This window comes from Panthera onca, chromosome A1, assembly GCF_046562875.1.
Source record: "Panthera onca isolate mPanOnc1 chromosome A1, mPanOnc1 haplotype 2, whole genome shotgun sequence".
NCBI lineage: Eukaryota > Metazoa > Chordata > Mammalia > Carnivora > Felidae > Panthera > Panthera onca.
The window spans coordinates 167,434,008-167,449,216 of record NC_138339.1 but is presented as its reverse complement, the minus strand read 5'-3'; the positions used below and the strand labels follow the sequence as shown (position 1 = coordinate 167,449,216).

Here is a 15,209-nt window from a genome sequence, read left to right as displayed (position 1 = left end):
ATCCATGAGCCTGGAATGCTTTTCCATTTCTTTTTGTCCTCTTCTATTTCTTTCAGAAGTGTTCTATAGTTTTCAGAGTTCATATCTTTTACCTCTTTGGTTAGGCTTATTCCTATCTATCTTTTTCTTGGGGGGGGGGTGCAATTGTAAATGGGATCTATTCCTTGATTTCTCTTTCTGCTGCTTGATTATTGATGTTTGGAAATGCAACCATTTCTGTATGTTGATTTTGTATCCTGTGACTTTACTGAATTCGTGTATCAGTTATAGCAATTTTTTTGGTGGAGTCTTTTGGGTTTTCTACATAGTAGTCTGCAAATAGTGAAAGTTTGACTTCTTCCTTGCCACTATTGATGCCTTTTATTTCTTTTTGTTGTCTGATTGCTGAGGCTAGGACTTCCACTACTATGTTAAAAAACAGTGGTGAGAGTGGACATCCCTGTCTTGTTCCTGACCATAGAGGAAAAGCTCTCAGTTTTTTCTCATTGAAGATCATATTAGCTGTGGGTCTTTCATATATGGCCTTTATGAGGTTGAGGTGTGTTCCCTCTATCCTTACTTTATTGAGGATTTTTATTATGAATGGATGCTGTACTTTGTCAAATGCTTTTTCTGCATCTGTTGAGAGGATTTTATGGTTCTTATCCTTTCTTTTATTAATATCATATACACGTTGATTGATTTGCAAATATTGAACCACTTTAAATCCCAGGAATGAATTCCACTTTATTGTGGTGAGTAATTCTTTTAATGTAGTGTTGGATTCAATTTGCTAGTATTTTGTTGAAAATTTTTGCACCCATGTTCATCAGGGATATTAACCTGTAATTCTCTTTTTTGGTTGGGTCTTTGGTTTTGGAATCAAGGTAATGCTGGCCTTGTAGGATGAATTTGGAAGTTTCCCTTCTATATATATATATATATATATATATATATATATATATATATATTGGAAAGGTTGGAGAAGAATAGGTATTAACTCTTCTTTAAATGTTTGGTAGAATTCCTCTGTGAAGCCATCTGGCCCTGGACTTTTGTTTATTGGGATATTTTTGATTACTGATTCAATTTCTTTGCTCGTTATCTGTATATTCAAGTGTTCTATTTCTTCCTGTTCCAGTTTTGGTAGCTTATATATTTCTAGGAATTTATCCATGTCTTCTAGATTGCCCAATTTGTTGGCATATAATTTTTCATAATAGTCTCCTTATAAGTGTTTGTATTTCTGCAGTGGTGACTGTGATCTCTCCTTTCTCATTCATGATTTTATTTATTTGGGTTTTTTTCTCTTTTCTTTCGATAAGTCTGGCTAAGGGTTTATCAGTTTATTCTTTCCAAGAACCAGCTCCTTATTTCATTGATCTGTTCTGCTGTTTTTTTTTTCTTGCTGTTGTTGTTTCCATATCATTTATTTCTGCTCTAATCTTTATTAGTTCCCTTCTTCTGCTGGCTTTAGGATTCATTTGTTGTTCTTTTTCTAGCTTCATTAGGTGAAAGGTTAGGGTGTATATTTAAGATTTTTCTTTTTTTTTAATTTATTTTTTCAGAGAGAGAGAGAGAGAGCAGGGGAGGGGCAGAGAGAGAGAGGAAGAGAGAGAATCTGAAGCAGACTCTACACTGTCAGTATAGAGCTCAATTTGGGGCTCGAACTCATGAACGGTGAGATCATGACCTGAGTCAAAATCATGAATTGAACACTTAACTGACTGAGTCACCCAGGCACCCTCAAGACTTTTATTGCTTCTTGATGTAGGCCTGTATTGCTACATACTTCCCTATTATGATTGCTTTTGCTGTATCACAAAGGTTTTGGACTGTTGTGTTTTCATTTCCTTTTGTTTCCATGTGTTTTTTTAATTTCTTCTTTAATTTCCTCATTGATCCATTCGTTCTTTAGTAGGATGTTCTTTAACCTCCATGTATTTCTGGTCTTTCCAAATTTTTTCTTGTGGTTGACTTCACATTTCATAGTGTTGTCATCAGAAAATATGCATGGCAGGATCTCAGTCTTTTTGTACTTGTTGAGGCCTGAGTTGTGACCTGGTATGTGATCTGTTCTGGAGAATGTCCCATGTGCATTCAAAAAGAATGTGTACTCTGCTGCTTGAGGATGAAATGTTCTGAATATATCTGTTAAGTACATCTGTTCCAGTATGCCATTCAAAGCCATTGTTTCCTTGTTGATTTTCTGCTTAGATGATCTGTCCATTGATGTAAGTGGGGTGTTAAAGTCCTCTACTATTGTTGTGTTATCAATGAGTTCCTTTATGTTTGTTCTTAATTGTTTTACATATTTGGGGGCTTTCAAGTTGAGGGCATAAATATTTACAGTTGTTAGATCTTTTTGTTGGATAGACCCTTTTATTATGATATAGTTCCTTTCTTCATCTCTTCGTATAGTCTTTGGTTTAAAATCTAGTTTGTGTGATATGAGTATGGCTACTCTGGTTTTCTTTTGACATCCATTTGCATGAAAGATTGTTCTCCATCCCTTCACTTTCAATCTGCAGGTGTCTTTAGGTCTAAACTGAGTCTCCTATAGGCAGCATATAGATTTTTTTTTTTTAATCCATTCTGGCACCGTATGGCTTTTGATTGGAGTATTTAGTCCATTTACATTCAGAGTAATTATTGATAGATATGTATTTGGTGCCATTTTATTACTTGGTTTGTCATTGTTTCTGCAGATATTCTCTATTCCTTTCTAGTCTTTGTAACTTTTGGTATTCCTTTCCCACTCAAAGAGTCCCCTTTAATATTTCTTGCAGGGCTGGTTTAGTGGTCATGGACTCCTTCAGTTTTTGTTTGTCTGGGAAACCCTTTATCTCTCTTTCTGAAGAATAGATTTACTGGATAGTGTATGCTTGGCTGTATATTTTTCTGATTCAGCACATTAAATATATCATGCCACTCCCTTCTTGCCTGCCAAGTTTCTGTGGAGATATCTGCTACTAACCGTATTTGTCTTCCCTTGTAAGTTAAGGACTACTTTTGTCTTGGTTCTTTAGGATTTTTCTTTATTTTTATATTTTGCAAATTTAACTACAATATGTCTTAGTGTTGGCCCACTTTTGTTGATTTTGATGGGAGTCCTCTGTGCCTACGGGATTTGCATGTCTGTTTGCTTTCCCAGATTAGAGAAGTTTTCAGCTATAATTTCCTCAAGTAAACCTTCTGCCCCCTTTTCCATCTCTTCCTCTTCTGGGGCTCCTATGGTATGAATGTATGGAGTTACTGAGTACCCTGGGTCTACATTCATGATCTAATATTTTTCTTTCCCTGTTCTTTTCAGCTTCATTATTTTCCATAATTTTATCTTCTACATCACTTATTCATTCCTCTGCTTTTTCCATCCTTGTGGTCATTACACCAGTCTGTTTCAAATCTTCGTTGTTGCATTTTTCATCTTGGCCTGCCTAGTTTTTACGTCTCAGAAGTTTGCAGTAAGGGACTCCCTAATGTCTTCTTTGCTTTTCTCAAGCCCAGCTAGTATCCTTATGATTACTGCTTTTAATTCTGGATCGGGCATATACTTATATCTGTTTCAATCAGATCCCTGGCTGTGGCCTTTTCTTGTCTGGGATGAATTTCTCCATCTTGGCATTTTGTCTAGGTCTCTGTCTTCTTCTTTGTGTTAGGAAAGCCTGTTTATGTTTCCTGTTCCTGAGAGTAATGGCTTTATAAAGAAGAGGTCATATATTCCCCGGGGCCTGGCACTCCAGGAAGTGTCTCTGGTGTATGCTGTGTGCACTCTGCTGCTGTGTTTTGGCTGCTCTTTCCCTCAGGTCAGTCCTCCACAGAGCTTCTCCTTGCCTGAAGTTGGGAGTGTTTTAGGACCTTGGCCAGAGTGTGGCAAGTTTCAACTAGGTGTGCTCTGGTCTGCTTGTTAAAAGAAACCTGATGCTGTTTCCACTAAAGCTGAAGCTTTGCAGAACTCTATGGTCAGTAGATGTGGTGCATGTGGAGGTGTTTGTGCTGGTCTTCTGAGGCAGGGGCCTGTTGCACTGGTTCTCAGGCACACTTACCAGAGAAAAGCAGCACCTGCAGAATGCAAGGGGACAGGGTTTGGTGTAAGCAGGTTAGGCCGCCAGTATTGGCAGTTGTGCTGCTTACTGAAGTTAGTTTATGCTGAAGGGTGGGGGAGAGAAATGGCACCAGCCCCCTTCCACTCCCCAGAAAGGGGAGTTTGTGACCAACACTGCCTGGGAGGCCCTTCCAGAAGAGGGAACAACCTCCACTTGTGTGTCTCAGGTGTGCCTCACATCCCTGTTTCCACCCTGTCTGTGTCTGGGCCCTCTGCCCACACAGTAATGCAGTGCACCTGTGTTCTATCCCAGGCAGGCTGGCTGAGTTTTAAAACTCCAAGTTTTAGGGACCCGATGTGGTGCGGACCTATGCTGGTCCTCTGTGGGAGGATCTCACCACTCTCAGGCTGGTGCAGGCTTATCCCAGAAGGGCAGTTTCCACCAAAGCACAGGGGCATGGAGTTTGGAGTAAAGTGCAGCAAAGAGCCAGTGTCCACGTTAGGTGTCCTCAGCAGGTGTCTCTGCACCTATCCTGAGGGGTGGGGGAGCGAAATGGTGCCCACTGGCTCTTTTGTTCCCAGAGAGCCGATGCTTCCTCTCCCAGATGCACTCTCAGAAGAGGGGACCATCTCTCCCAGTGCATCCCAGGGAACCCTCAGATCGGGCTGTCCACTACGAGGCTATCTGCCCTCCTTCTCCACAGGAGCACTGCAGTGCCCTCCAGGCTCCACGCCGGCCACACCACAGACCTCTAAAACTCTAGTCTTTGAGCCCTGCTGGTTGTAGAATCTCACAAAAATCAGCCCCTCTCATTTTCCCAGTCAATGGCTTTGGGGAAGTGTTTTCCTTGTGCAATCTCCTGTGTGCTCCTCTCTCTCTCTCTCTCTCTCTCTCTCTCTCTCTCTCTCTCTCACCTCTCTCCATGAACAGGGCTCCCTCCCCTCTGCAGCCTCTTCAATCCACTTCTCCCCCAAACCACATCTCCATACCTCCTACCTTCCACGATGTGGCTTCTTCTCTCCCTGTAGTTGTGCAGTTTGTTATTTCAGTCCTCAGGTTGATTTCTTGGGTGTTCAGAACGATGAGGTATTTATCTAGCTGTGTTCAAGGAAAAAGGCAAGCCTAGGCTCTTCCTACTACTCTGCCATCTTAGCTCCTCAGTTTTATGTTGTAAACAATAAGAACTCAACTGACTAATTTAACAGATTGAAGTGAAGGAGAAATTGTCTTTCAGGATCTTCTAGGTGGCCTAAAAATTAAATTTACATAAGGCAGATCAACAGGAGAAAAAAAAAACACCCAAATTTTATTACATACGCACAGAGGCTCAATTATGAAATTGAGACCTGAAGAAGTGACCGAGGCAGCCAGTTTGTCTACCTTTTAGACAAAGAGACAATAAATCTGTGAAGAACTGACAGGACAAAGAAAACTTTGGGAGCTTCAATTAGTAAGGAATTCTAAACAGAATTTGGGTGTGGGAGTAAGTTAGTAAAAAGTAACAAGGATTGTTTACACAACTTTCTCAGCTCTAAGTTTCCCATTTCTGGTGATAAGGATGACTCATTACCTCCTGGTACAGGGAGGGTATCAGTCGCATGGGAAATTCATTTCTTGCTTTCAGGGGGGCAGAGGAGGGTCTGAGTGTCCTGGTTGTACTGGCTGTCTCTTAAGTATGAGAAATGAGATGATTCATTTTCAGAAATACCAAATGAAAGCTGTGCTGTCTAGTTAACAATAGGTTTACAACGTATTGCAAATACCTACCAACCCTCCCCCCACAATGGAGTCCCACACCCTTAGACACTTCCGGGTTCTCCTTCCCCTCTCCATTCCAGGAACTTTTTTTTTGCGAGCTTTGCGATGAGCATGCGCCAAAGAACTGAAGTCTCTGCAGCACCTCAAGGAACGTACATGTGTTCCAATCTGAATACTTTTTGCCTTACGGGGCATGGATGACATCCGGGCAAGGCTGTAACCTCTGCAGTGCTCCACTAATGAGGGACGGGGGGGGGGGGGGGGGGGGGGGGGGGACTTGCACACTAAGCGACAAATTGTCTGCTGTAACTGCCCCGCATGTGCCTGTCCATCAGACACCTGCTCTTGTGAAAGCATTGATTAAAGCCTCCCTTGACTGCGCTCTGCGTCTCCCCATCCCTCCTTTGGGTCAGTGGGCTTATTTCTCACATTAAGTAAATTTATTTAAAATAATCAATATGCCAAAGTGGCACGTCTGAAGGCAGTCTGTCCTTGGTCCCTAAAAGGCCAAATTGGCTTTACTGAATGATTCATGAATTGGACAGCATCCCATTGAGCAAATGAAAGAGAGCTCCATCAAGCTACAGAAGAGGGAAGGCTTTTAAAGGTGGGGGTGGGGTGGAGAGGAAGGCAATTATTAGCAAGTAATGCATTATTTTAGGTAAGGTCCTCCTCATAAGGGGAATGGACGGGGTCTATCAGTAAACTCCCTAGTGCTGTAGTGCTGACCAAGAAGTTCCATGTTGACTGGCTAAAGGTTACATTGGTGGTGATTGGGGATCGAAACTGCAGTTAAGTTAGTGTTAAGTCTTGGCTTGCTGACGTGGGGTCTTAATATAAGTGACTCCATTTGGGGCCTGTGGTTTTCTTTTTAACGGTATGATCAGTCCTATCATTTCTTACCTTTCTATTTCCCACTGGTCACCTTCCCTGGCTCCTTGCACCCAGGCCTCTTTGGTATCGTCACCCCCGAACCCACCAGACAGGGCCCCCGTATAGGGCTTTTGCCCTGGCTGTTCATCCTCCAGTTGATGAGGTTTGAAGTGTTGGGGTTCGGAGCCATCAGCCAAGAAAGAATTCTTGACATGTCTTTCGGGCAAAAAGGTGGTTTTATTAAAGCACAGGGACAGGACTCCGGGGTAAAAAGAGCTTCCCACAGATTGTGAGGAGTGACTGATTAAATATGGGGGAGATGGGGGGAGGTAAAGTCCAGGGAAGTTTCCAAAAGGGTTTTCATATGCTAAAGAAGACTCACGGGATCCAGGATCCTGGAGGCCTAGCTATCGTGGGATCCAGGATCCTGGAGGCCTAGCTATCGTTGAGCTAAAGTTGCTTTTCCCTCTGGCAAAGCATTAACATTAAGACACAGGGAGTTCCTGGAGAAACGGTCTACTTTGCCTCCGTCAAGTAATGGGCTGCAGGTTATAAGGAAATTTAACTTTATCTACCATTTCCTTCTTGCCTTTGTTCCCCACCTCACAGTGGCTAACCCAGCATCTTGGTGGCTTCTTCACTTACAAGTCATTTTCTCATTGCGGCCTTCCCTCATCTCCTCAGCCACACTTCCTGTCCTTCTCTCCTTATTAGCTAATATACTGTGAATGTAGCTGTCGCCTCAGAGAACTGTAAACTCTCCATAAAGGCAGGGTGTTTTGTTGTTATCCCTCGAATCTCCTGTGTGTGGGATCATATATGTCTTGAATGACTAAATCTACCCCAAGCCTAGGGCAGATGGTAACTGCCCTCTTTTCTGTCACTCGTTTGTGCATGCGTGCCTGTGTGTCTGTAGTTCTATGTAGCTTGATCACGTGGTATGTTCGGGTAACAGCACTATAATCAAGATATAGGACCATGCATCACAAGCATCCCTCACACCACCTCTTATAGCCACATCCTTTCTCCATATCCAGGATTCCTTTTTAAGGAAAATGTAACATAAGACTGTGGAAATGTAGCTGGCATGCAGGGGTGCAAGAGCAACTGACTCTGGGGAGTCCCAAACCGACCAGGTGCAGCCACTCACCATTGACAAAACCCAAAGGCACAGAGACAAGTGGTGGTGAAGTAAGAGAGGAATTTATTTCCATGAGGCCGACACCCGGAAGACCACAGACTAATGGCTCAAAGGCTGTCTCCGAAGTGCCAAAAATATTTCCAGGCTTATATAAGGAAATGTGGGGCAAAGGTCAGTGGTACGTGCAGGTGGGCAGTGAAGGTCTGGTGGGTCTTTGTCTTGGAGTCAATGACATGGGGTCTTGCTGGCTCAGGAAACCCCTTATTGCCTGAGGGAGTACTTTCGGTTCCCATCTGGGGGTGCTTTGCCCTCAGGGTCTTTTTCCAGAGTGAAGAGAAAGCTGGAAAGAAGAACTTAATCAGTTAGAAAGTTTGAGTTCAGGGGTGGTTGGGTGGCTCAATCAGCTGAGCATCCAACTCTTGATTTCTGCTCAGGTCATGATCTCATGGTTCATGGGTCCGAGCCCTACATTGGGCTCCATGCTGGCAGTGGGGAGCCTGCTTGAGATTCTCTCTCTGCCCCTCCTCATTCATGCTTGAGCTCTCTCTCTTCCTCTCTCAAAATAACTAAATAAACCTTTTTTTTTTTTAAAGAAAGTTTGAGTTCAAAATGGAAGTAATGAAAGTCCTCTTTCAGAAGGAGATCCATGGTGTATTGTGGTTTTCTTCTTTCTTTCTTTCTTTCTTTCTTTCTTTCTTTCTTTCTTTCTTTTGTTGTTGTTCTTTTTTTGTGATGTCAACCGTAGGACCATTTTACTATAAACCCTTGATGGGCAGGGTAACTCTGGGGACACGCCATACTTCCCTCCTCTCACACTTCACGAAGCATTATGACTACAGGCATATATTCCCACTGGGGGAATATTCCCACGATCCTTGTATTGTTGAGTGAAAAAGTAAGTTGCAGAAAATGTTTTTTGGAGAAGGGAAACTGTATACACATTTATACGAGCATATGAAGCTTTCAATTCACTTTCTCATACCCTAATTCAAAGGCTCCCTCTGAAAGTCTGGTTTAGAGAACTGGCCCATGAGACTTGCCAATTTTCCCATCTATCAACGGGTCACACATTCCACGTTCGTCAACCCAAGTCATTCCTCCTGAATTCCTTACTGTAATCTCAACTCTCCTCATGTACACATAAACAAAAGATTTACAAGGCAAGCAGAGGCATATTATGAAAGCCATCTTGTCAGCACCCACTTCTCACTTATTTTTACAACCAGACATGGTGTTCAGAAGGGGAATCCCTGCTATGCTGATGTGTCATTGGAGGCCCAGGGAACACACACAGGTCATCTGTGGCAGTGCCATTGTGATAGATTGAAATGACAATCTTCTCAGACTGAGGGGAAAAAAAGATTTGTACAATGAGAAAGACATGTTCCAGAAACTTCTAGGGTTGGTATTTTTTAGTAATAACTCCTAAGGCTTTACTCATCAGAGCCACAAAGTGAAGGGAATAATAATTCTTCAGCCATTTCAGCCACTAAAGTTTTTACTACTAGTATAATATAGAGATAGCCTCTTTGCTGATTAAAAATATTATGTTTTGTGTTTTGTCACTAATCTCCCTAGAACTGACCTTTGGTGATATGCTGTGTGCAAGCTATCCAATTGCTTTCCTTCCATATATAGGTATCTGTGATATTGTGAATTTTAATAAGAAATATATATACACGGTCTTAATTCCCATTTCTGGCACAGAGCTCCTAAAACCCTTAGAATTTCCTAAGAGAGTGATAAATGTGTCTTTTGTTATGGCAATGAGGTGACTTTTGTAAAGTAGCTAGGATGGTTGCCAAGAGAACAAATCATGTTAGTGGTTTAGAACTTTTAACCCCACCCCCAATCTCTTTGGGAAGGAAGAGGGGGTTTGAGCTTGAGTCAATCACTAATGGTCAGTGATTTGACCAATCATGCCTCTATAATAAAACCTCCATAAAAACCCAAAAGGACTGGGTTTGGAGAGTTTCCAGGCTGGTGAACCAGAATCATGGGCCACTGAGCCCAAGTGCATAAGCTCCTTGGTTGGGAATCTCACCCTATGTGTTTCTTTATCTAGCTATTAATTAATATCCTTTGATATCCTTTGTAACAAACCAGTAATCTAGTGAGTAAACGGGTTTCCTGATTTCTGTGAGGCTTTCTAGCAAATTAATTGAACCCAAAGAAGGGGTTGTGGTAATCTATGATTTATAGACAGCCAATCGGTCAGAAGCAAGGGTAACAACCTGGATTTGGGATTTCAGTCTGAAGTGGAGGGCAGTCTTATGGGACTAAGCTCTTAACCTGTGGAATCTGATGCTATCTCAAGGTAGATAGTGTCAGAATTGAGTTGAATTGTAAGACACCCAGCTGTGTCTGAGAATTGCTTTGTGGTGTGGAGACCACCCCTCACACTGGAATTTGTACTAGAATCATTAACACCCTCCTATCCTAGCTTCCTGCACTGCATTGTGCAACCTTTCTCCAACCTTTCAGCAGTTCTTGATTGCAGATAGAGTTTCCACATACACGTGGGTCTGGGTCTGTTTATGTATCACTATTCTGCTATTGTTCTATATTTCTATCCCTGCACCAACATCACATGGTGAGGAATACTATAGCATTATAAAAAGTCTTGCTGTGTAGTAGGGAAAGTTCTTATAATTCATCCTTCCTCAAGAGTGTTTAATTTTTCTTGTACTTTTCAGGCCCATACATTTTTAAAGAAAAAGTTTGAAAAGTTCCACATAAAAAGGGGCAGGGCATATTTTGGTTGGCATTACACTGACTATATACCATGTTGGGGGGAGAGATAACATCTTTAATATTGATTTTGCCAATCCCTGAACATGTAATATTTTTCAATTTAATTAGCTTTTTTTTCAAGTTTTCATAATTTTCTCTATAAAAGTCCTGTCCATTTCTTGTTAGATTCAATTCCTCAAGTATGCATTTCATACACTTTCAAGCACAGAGGTTGATGTGGGGCTCGAACTCATGGACCTGAGCCTGGAGTCAGACACCCAACCGACTGAGCCACCCAGATGCCCCTTTCTTTATTTTTTTAATGTTTATTTATTTTTGAGAGAGACAGAATGTGAGCGGGGTAGAGGTAGAGAAAGAGACAGACAGACAGACAGACAGAATCTGAAGTAGGCTCCAGACTGAGCTGTCAGCACAGAGCCTGACACGGGGGTCAAACTCATAAACTGTGAGATCATGACCTGAGCCGAAGTCAGAAGCTTAACTGACTGAGGCACCCAGGCACCCCTCAAGAGGAATGTTTTTAGAAGAGGTAGTGGGCAGAATTTTTAGTGACCAGAAAAAGATATGTCCAAGTCCTGACATGCCTACCTGTGAAATATAACTACTTAGAAATCAGGTCTTTACACATATAATTAAAGCTCTCAACATGAGATCATCCTGTTTTTAGGGTGGGCCCTAAATCTAATGACTAGTGTCTTTATAAAAGACAGAAAAGGAGAAGATACAGAGACACACAGAGGGGAAGAACACTATGAAGACCCAGGCAGAGATGGGAGTGATGTGTCTACAAGCCAGGAAGCACCAAGAATTGCTAGAAGCCACCAGAAGCTAGAAGCCACCAGAAGAGAGGCATGGAAAGAGAGTGCTCCTAGAAGGAACCAAAACTGCCAACACTTTGATTTCAGACTCTGGCCTCCAAAACTCTGAGAGAATAAATTTCCGCTGTTTTAAGTCACCCAGTTTGTAATAATTGGCCAAAGCAGCCCTAAGAAACTTACACAGAAAATAACATAGGAAACCCGCTTAGTGACGGAGCAATTCGAAAAAATTTCTTAAACAAGTTACAAAAAGCCCTGGCCACTAAAGAAAAGATTTCTATATTCCTCTATTTGAAATCATCTTCTGGGCCAGGAGGCCCTGCAGCGGCCAGTCAGCTAGGTTTCGAGAAGCCTCTCTGCCTGCCCAGCCCGCCCTCAGGATGCCCAAGAGGAAGGCCAGCTCTGCCAAGGGGGCTGCGAAGGAGGAGTCCAAGAGGAGATGAGGGGAGGTTGTTAGCCAAACCTGCTTCTGCAAAGATGGAAATGAAGCCAAAAAAGGAGGCAGGAAGGGATAAATCTTCAGACAAAAAAGTGCAAGCAAAGAGGAAAAGGGGAGCAAAGGGAAACCAGGCTGAAGTGGCTAACCAAGAAACGAAAGAGACTTACCTGCAGAAAATGGAGAAACTAAAAACGAGATTCCAGCCCCTGATGAAGCAGGAGGGAAAGAAGCTACGTCTGATTAATATCATACGTACCATGTCTTATCAGTCATCCTGTCCCCCTTCTTGTACAATCCAGAGAAGTACTTTGATCAACTATTTTATAAATGCAAGTTTTTTAGTAGCTCTAGAAACATTTTTAAGGAGAGACACCCACTTCATCTCATTTCTTAAGTGTCAATGCTTTTTTAAAAGAGGTGAAATCATTTTCTTGTTATTTATTTATTTTTTGGTACAATCAGAAAATATTGGGGTATTGAATATGGGAGGCTTTGACTGCCTTGGGTATCAGCTCAACATTTCACAGATGGGGTAGTTTTTATATTCTACAGTACAAAGCATATTGAATGGCAATTGGGAGTCTGTCATGCATTTAATATGTCTTGAACATTAAAAAAAAATTGTTTCCTAAAGAAAACCACTCCTTGATCTTGACTCTCCCTGTCAGAATTTTGTAAGTTCTGTAACATCTTGGTTGGTTTTCCTAGTAACTTTCTTAATGTGCTGTGCAGGATTATAAATCTGTGTATGTAGTGTATATGATATTAAATTGTGAATTAATGGGACTTAATAATGTAACAGTGTGTCAACATTTGAAGATATTGATACTTGATATACTGTTAAGGAAAATTTGCCTCCAAAGTTTAAGCTGGAAAGTCACTGGAATAACTTAGAAAAGAATCACAACTATATGATTTTTTTAGATTTTTGATATGTATGTTAGGAATTGTGTACAAATTGAGATGTCTTACTGGTCCTCAGCACAACCGATAAAAACTCAATTATGAAAGAAAAAAATCATCATCCTTTGAACATGAAAAAACACTGCCAGAAGAATCTAAGACATGCCACAAAGTAAGAATTATCCAGCTGAGTCAATCAACAAAGTACTTGCTCTAAAATACACTTCTATGAATCTATCAGGAAGTCAAACAACTTAGTAGGGAAATGAACTAAAGTAAGTAAATAAACAAACAAATAAAAAAAAAAGTAGGAAACACAACACAAATGGCTTGTGAGCACATGAAAAGATGGTCAGCATGAAAATCAAAACATAGTAAGTTACCGTTTTACCCAGATTAGCAAAAAATTTCAAAGTCTGATAACAGCAAGTGTTAGCAAGGAGGTACAGCAACTGGAAATCCTGTACCCTGCTGGAGAATGTAAATTGGGACAATCAAGTTGGAAAGTTGACATTATCTAGCAAAGTTGCAGACATATATACTCTATAACCCAGTAATTTTATTCCAAAGCTGATGTAATCAGGAGACATGAATAAGAATGCCCATAGTAGCTTTGATTAGAATTGTCAAAAATGGAAACAACCCAAAAGTCCATGTGTAACAGAATGGCTAAAAGAGGAATCCTACTAATACAATGAAATACTGCCTACATATGTAAACGAATGTGCTGCCACTCTGTGCTTCAACAGGCAAGTAATGACAACAATATGTTCAGTATGATTCCATTTAGATCAATTTACAAAAAGAAAATTCAACTACATTACTTAGGGAGGAATGTGTAGGTGGTAAAACTATAAATAAGTACAGTAAAACCTTGGATTGCGAGTAACTTGTTTTGTGAGTGTTCCACAAGACAAGAAAACGTTTCTAATATATTTTAACTTGATACACAGGCAATGTCTTGCAGTATGAGTATTAGGTGATGCCAAATGTCACATGATCACAACTGAGCCAATGGTTCTTGAAGTTCGCTTTGACATACAAGTGCTTTGGATTACAAGCATGTTTCTGGAGTGAATTATGCTCCCAAACCAAGATTTTACTGTACAAGGAAAAGATGATCACAACCGTCACAATATTGGCCACATGGGAGCAGGTGAGTGGGAGATAATAGGGGGAGAGACAGGGGGAACTTCTAAGGAACAGCAGTGTTCCATTTCTGAACCTGAGTGGTAATATCCAAGCAAATCAGAGCTAGACAGTAAAGTGGTAAAAAAAAAAAAAAATGTTACTCAGGACTATTGCAATCGGGGAAGAGATCTCAGTATAGAACCAGCTCAATTCCAAATACAGTGCGTAAAAGTGGGGATTTACAGCCAAGGAGCAGGGTGGAGGTCAGTGGATAGAAAATTACTAAGAGGAAACATCGGGGTTATTGGAGGGATTCTGGCAAATCTGAGCCAACAGGATTCTTGCTAAGGACAGGCCAATCTGATCAATCACCTAGGGGGGATAGTTGAGGACCAGGAACCTGAATAGATACCAAGAGTGACTGGATGTGGAGGATGGGGATTCTTACTAAATGGACTCAGCAGAGTTTTTGCTGAAACCGTATTTTATAAGGAAGTGCCCAGATGGCCCTTGAAGGCTCAGGAACTTGACTAAACCTTGGCCAAACAAAGAATCTTTGACAATAATTACATGGGTGTTTTCTTACAATTATTTTCAAAATGCAGATACATGTTTTATAGTCTTCTGTGCATAGGATACATTCCACAACGTAAAAAAAAAAAAAAATACAATAGATTATTTAACTTGAAGATAGATGGAAGGGAGACCATTAGGCAAAGAAATTTACACGACATTATATTATGGTTCAGTGTTAGGCTTTTTAGCCTGTTTTTAATTCTCTTAATCACTTTTCAGTGATTTTTGGTATTCACCAATTTGATATTCATTGAGCTTTTCTAGTTGTGGGCACCCTTTTAGATGATGTGGAAGATCATGGTCTCTGCAGTCAAATCTCTGCTTAAAGTCTGGTAATGATGAGATCACTAACACCGGCAGGTAACTACAGTGGTTCAAGTATGCAGATGCAGAGATTTGGAGGAGTGATTTCAGAGATGTGCACCAGACGGTCACTGAGCCAGAAGAGAGTCATGGCACTCCAGACCAAGAGAAAAAATAACCAAGGAAGGTAAGAAACAAGGAACGGACAGAACAGTCCAGCTGGTTTTGCTGGACTGTAAGATGCATACTGGGAAGTGGCAAGAAACTAGATTGCAGATGCAGGCCTTATTAGGTGTATTTTTTGGAATTACGTTTGGTCACGGTGGATGAAATGTCCAAAATAACAGTGGCATGCAGACAGCAGCTCACTGCTTTGTCATATAAAACATGCGTGCACGTAGGTGGTGGCTGCTGTGATGCTCGACACGGAGGCCAGGGCCCAGACTCCCTCTGTGTACCGTTCCACGGTCCAAACACAGCTAATAATT

At 41.4% G+C, this 15,209-nt stretch overlaps 1 pseudogene; it reads left to right on the top strand.

The window, feature by feature from the left end:
- Positions 1-9,828: 9,828 nt before the first annotated feature.
- LOC144615731 (non-histone chromosomal protein HMG-14 pseudogene) lies at positions 9,829-12,150 on the top strand (annotated as a pseudogene).
- The last annotated feature ends 3,059 nt before the right edge of the window (positions 12,151-15,209 follow it).